Raw genomic sequence first — 6335 nt, 5'->3', positions numbered from 1 at the left:
TTAAATGTATTTTAAAATGTTCCATCTGTTTGTTTAAACTTCTACACTGTGCTTTAAAAAATAAATAAAGTTACTAGTGTAAGTCTTCACTTCCATAAAAATAATGTGCATACAACTATGATATACATACTTTTACAGTACAGTTAAAAAACAACACAAAAAACAAACCCAACAACCCATCTTCCTGCACATGATTTTATGGCTTGGCTATTTCATTGCTTTTAAACAGATAATATCACAGTGCCCCGCCCAATAGCAGTTTTTAAAATTATGCTCATTTTGGTTTTTGATTAAAAATTATAATGCTGCAGAAATTCTAATGTTCAAAATCTTTAATTTATGCAAGCATGCTCTTCAGATAGTAAGCTACCTTTTCCAAACAACAGTGCTATTGCTTTTAACACAGCTAGGACCAATTTACCATGGACATAAAGATTAAAATATTATTGCACAATTCTACCTTCCTGGTCATACTGACACCGTTTTCAATGCTCTACTGCAGGTAGCTTGAGCACATTTTAGTTTTTGGCAGGAGGGGGAGAAAATTTGCAAAGAAGCATGTAATACTGTATCAGTAAAAGGGGAAAAACTAGTTATCAACCCATTACCAAAGACTGATTTCAACAGATCACTGACAGGCAACAAAGAATGCACAGACTAAATTTAGCTTGCCTGGGTATTTCCATTAAAGACTAATTTCCCATCTTATTCAGAATCAACACTTTGTATAGTTGCCATATGGTACTAGCTTGGGAAGTTGACAAAACATGGACTTTGTACCTAGGTATATATACAATAAAAATATAAGAATGTCGTCGCACTGCAGTTTGATTGGTTACAGGGAGGGGTCACTGCAAACTACAGCATGATAGCCATTGCAGCTGCATGAGAGGGTGAGAAGGAGGGAACCAGAGGTGGAAGCAGGCCAACCAGCAGATGGGCAAGCAGGTGGCAAGGCTAGGGGGGCAGCAAACAGGCTTCTTTCTCATGCTTCCCACAGCAGACTGGAAGAAGCGAAGGGGACAAAGAAGTGCCTTCCTTTCCTCCCCGCTCCCAGCCAAGGGAGGGAGGTTGTTGAGACAAGTGGTCTGGGTGAGTTGGGGAGTTTTGGCGAGTTGTGATTTGGGGAAGATCTAGGGGGAAGCAGTGGGTGGCATTGGTGAGAAGCATAGGAGCCAACACAATTACCGGTATTTACTGCACATTTGCCATCAAATGGTGTGCAGGCACCGTGTCATGTGATCAATTATGTGGGGCAGGGCTTATGTGGGCCTCCCAATATTTTATTCAAGTTGACACCCCTGGCGATGGAGTTTGATGGGGATGTAGGTGGGTTTGGTGAACAAAGCAAGCTTGGCCGGAGTCCCTAGTTGTCTACGTAAGAGCGTAAACAGAGCTGCTGGATCAGACCAAAGGTATAACTAATCCAGCATCCTGTTCTCATAGTGGCCACTCAGATACCTTTGAGATCACAAATAGGACCTGAGTGAAACAGCACTCTCCTCAGTTACGATTCCTAGCAACTGAAGCATGTTGCCTCTGACAGGGCAGGCAGAACACAGCCATCGTGGCTAGCAGCCATTGATAGCCTTCTCCTTCGTGAATTTGTCTAATCCCCTTTTAATGCCATAGAAGTTAATGGCTACCTCTACATCTTGTGCGAGGCAATTCCATAGTTTAACTATATGCTCTGTGAAGAAGTCCTGTATGTATTGAATCTTCAGAGTTCCAGCTTCATTGGATGGCCCCTGGTTCTTGGATTACGAGAAAGAAAAGCTCCCTATCCACTTTCTCTAAGCCATGCATAATCTAATACACCTCTGCTTTGTTCGTCCCCTTTATTGGCCTGTTCTCTAAACTAAAAAAAAGCCCCAAAGGGTGTAATCTTTCCTCACAGGGGAGGTTCCCTTTTTCGAAACCTCTTCCAGCTCTACAGTGTTCCTTTTGAGGCAACACAGCCAGAAATGTACACGGTATTCCAAGTGTGTTCACACCACAAATATGTAGAACACCATTATGATATCAGCAGTTTTATTTTAAATCCTTTCTCTTATTATCCCTACCATAGAATTTGCTTTCCTCCCACAGCTGCTGTCCACTGGATCACTACTTTTACTGAGCTATCTGCTTTGACCCCAAAGTCTTGTTCCTGGTTAGTTCACTGCCAGTTCAGAATACTTCTAAACTAGATTAAGTTCAGAAACGTCTGTGTCAGGAGACAAAAGCAGAAGATAACTATGGTTATTGGGAAGCAAAGATGATGTTTCCATCTTGTACGTTAATACTATGTTTGGAACAGACAGCAGCAGCCTTAAACAATGATTATTGGTGCTTGCTACAGGACTTTTTATGGGTATAACAAAATATACTGTACTCTAAGATCCTAAAATAGACACACACACTATTCCATTAGGAGCAGTAGGAACCATCTAGGCAAAATCTTCTGAATGCAGTAGATGATGTGCATAGAAATTTCTTGGTAGAAATCACAGGAGATACCAAGTCACAGTCTGTAACGCAAAGGGTAGAGTCCACTCAAGTGCTCTCTTCCCCCAATCAATATGTGAAAAAACAATCAAATAACCTATAGCAGCTGCTACCCTCAAGTTATCAAGTGACTGTGAGAAAAATTACCATGTTTAACTTCGTTCATGTGAAGCATCAGAACATTTAGATAAATTCTATGCCCACTGACTTTGAACTGACTTTCCTCAACATGCAGGTACAGTAGCTCCCTGTACATATTACATACACAATTTCTGATCACTTGCAGGATAAAAGTCTGCAGGCAAGAAGAAGATGATTGTGTTCTATATTGAAACCCAGTAAGTTGCCTTGGACTTGGTTCTCCAAACCTAGTTCTAGCATATTTTCTCAGTTTCGCTTCTGTAGACTAAGTTCCCACCCCTAATTCATAAGGCTGATAGAATATGATGCACTTACAAGACAACAGTTGATATTTCTCTTTCTCTCTTTTAAAGAAGTGAAGAACATGATTCATTGCGGGGGCCTAACAGATGCCCCTCCCTATCCACAACCCTGGACGTTCTGTGCTACCTTTTTGCAATTTGGTGCATTCACAAAAACAGTCCACCCGGAAACACACATACACATGCACTTTGCTGGCTACATTTTTCTCCTGCGCAGCAGCAGCAGCAGCTTCACCATTGTGATTGGCAAAGGCACAAGGCAGGATTCTTTGAGGACAGGAGGTCTGAAAAATAATAAACTAGCCATCTCCCCCCTGCTCCTTGCTCCATTTACTGCAAAACACAATGAAGATAAAAATGGCTGCATCCATTTTTTCAACACTTACTGTAAGTACAGGTACAAGTCAGTATATGTGCAAGAATCTATTTTTTGTGATTTGATATTGACAAATACTAACAAACTTTACACCTCCAACCAACAGCACTATAGTCAAGTTTGGCCACTGTTAAGAGAACACAACGCTGGATGAGACAGCAAAGCAATTCTTATCAGAAAGTCACCACAACTATAGGAAGATCAGCAAAACAAACAACTTCACTGTGTCCTGTTTTGGAAAAGTGTTGTGCCAATTCCAATACAGCAGAGTGAGAACCCAAGCCACATGAAGTGCCAGAGAGTAAACACTTGTTTACTCTCTTCAGATTTAAAAAGGCAAGCATTAATTCAAATAATTATTTTTGTCCTTTCTTTTATCCTTTCTCTAAGTGCTATTATTGCCAATATTGTCAAACCATGTGTTTTGTGGGGTGGGTTTTCTCTAGAAGTAACATTAATAAATTCATCATTTTTTCTGAACGCAAAGTCAGACTGCGCACAAACCACAGAAAGGGCAAGACCTCTCTGAATAGGATTATCATATGTAGCAATGTATGACTTGCCTTGCATTAAGACAAAAGGTTAAAGCTAGCGGAGGAGGAAGCTCAACAACAGTTGTCAAGTATCCAAAAGGCTGCCATAAAGCAGAAAAATAACAATTTCACACAAAAATATGTTGGGTTCAACTTGCCGCAGAGCAGTTTCAGCTTGGCTATCAGCCAACATTTCCTATTTCTCAAAACAGGCAATGGAGCTGGCAAGACAGCTGCAGATTTTACTTCCCTATATGGTTTTTTTAAAAAAATGCAACGGTGAGTATTAGTCAAATGTGGTTTATGTCTACAGAGTCACATTGCTTCAACAAGTATCAGCAGAGTTTTCCAAAGTACTCTAACTTTTTTCACAACTTTGTTGCTGCTTTTTAAAATGAAATGTGAACCAAATGGAACTTTCCAGAATTATCCCCATCCCTCACCTTAAGAGACCATGCAGATTCTTTAGCAGAGCTTTCAACAAACTGGTAACCTCAGATGTTGTTGGACCACAACTCCCTTCAACCCCAGTCAGCTTGGCTAATGGTCAGAAATGATGGGAGTTGCAATCAAAACAATCTGAAGAGCACAGGGCTGGGGAAGGCTGTTCTAGCTCAATATTCACATCTCCTAGAAAGGAACTCTCTCTTTACTAGGAAGAAAGTGCTCAGCTTATGTGTTAGCACTTCGCATGAACAGCAAACTGCTTCCAAAGAATTAAAATTAAAGTCACAAGCAATATCAAAAATCATGAAGTGAAAATGGGGAAAGATTATTAGCCGGGACACATCCCTAACTTAATAGACCACACAGTGCATTGTAGTCATGCAGAGTTCAGGAGCACATAACAGAAAACATTTCTTCACTACTAGAATAGTAAATCAGCAAGAATATCCAGGAGGAAACTTTCTAGCACTTCTGCATCTTAACAGACAGCATTGGTTGTATTAGATATATGCACTGTGCTCCTAAGCATGTTTATTCAGAAGCAAGTGAGCTCAATGGGGCTCTCTCCAAGTAGTATTTGAAAAGAAACTCCATGCACGCAAACTCAGGAAGGATATTACAAGTAGACCACACCTCCTCTCAGATGGAGTAATTTCACTGAAACAATACCCAAATAGTGGTCTATCAACTTGAATAGTATTTATCTACTAACAGCAATTGGTGTTGTGCTTAAGTGCTTGTGCATTTCCAAAATAGACTTTTCCTCTTCTGTTTGCACCAATTTGTAGAAGCAGCATTATACCAGTAACATTTCAGCCTCTTTTCAGTTCACTTCTGTAAGTGAGGATTGGTTCAGCCTCAAAAAGCCCAGCTGAGTCAATCAAATCTCATCTGTGTTAGCTATTTGCTATAATTGTGAGAGCTATAAAATACATTCTATAGAGTAAAAAGTTGGGAGTGCCACCAAGGCTTCCATTCACTGCTCTTTTGCTATGAAATCACAAACTGCTTTTGATTAATTCATTTAGAAAACAAATCTAAAAAACAGTCAAACTTAGTAAATTGCCCAATACATTTTGGAGGAAACCATCCTTGTTTAGTTTGGTAAGGAAAAACCTACTAGACCCTCTGACAAAACAAAACAAAAAATAAAAAAATCTTTCCAGTAGCACCTTAGAGACCAACTAAGTTTGTTCTTGGTATGAGCTTTTGTGTGCATGCACACTTCTTCAGATACACTGAAATAGAAGTCACCAGACCCTTATATATAGTGAGAGAGTGAGGAGGGGTATTACCCAGACCAGGTCTCTCCGTGGTTTTGAGTTTGGTAATGTGTTGCAATCCACACCCATCAGCCAATCACCCATTTCCACCACCCTTCTGAGTAATACCCCTCCTCACTCTCTCACTATATATAAGGGTCTGGTGACTTCTATTTCAGTGTATCTGAAGAAGTGTTCATGCACACAAAAGCTCATACCAAGAACAAACTTAGTTGGTCTCTAAGGTGCTACTAGAAGGAATTTTTTTTATTTTATTTTGTTTTGACTATGGCAGACCAACACAGCTACCTACCTGTAACTAGACCCTCTGAGAAAGGTATCTACCAATGTGCAATTTACTATTTTATTTTATACATTTCATTGCAATTTTGAGGCTTGCCTTTTCTTTTTTTCTCTTGTATTTGGTGCTTCCCGTTCTTTTTCCCTCTCTCTATAAGTGGATGTTCAGTGTGCAGGTAACAAACATACACAAGGAAATTTTCTCATAGGAGAAACTAAAAGTGTAATCCAATATATGTCTACTCAAAAGTAAGCTGCACTGAGTACAACAAGGCTTACTCCCAGATTAATAGTCACAAGACTGCAGCCAAAGAGCCATTTCCCCCCATAGGAGTATGTGCACATTTTAAAAATAATAATAATAATAATAATAATAATTTTATTATTTACATCAAGCATTTTTAAGCAAGTGATCCATTAACACTGCAAATACTGATAAATCTGTTTTAAAAGATAAGTGTCAGTATTGCAACTGACCTGCAGCCTT

Source organism: Lacerta agilis, chromosome 9 (assembly GCF_009819535.1).
Source record: "Lacerta agilis isolate rLacAgi1 chromosome 9, rLacAgi1.pri, whole genome shotgun sequence".
Taxonomy (NCBI): Eukaryota; Metazoa; Chordata; class Lepidosauria; order Squamata; family Lacertidae; genus Lacerta; species Lacerta agilis.
Note: the sequence above shows the minus strand (reverse complement) of the source record.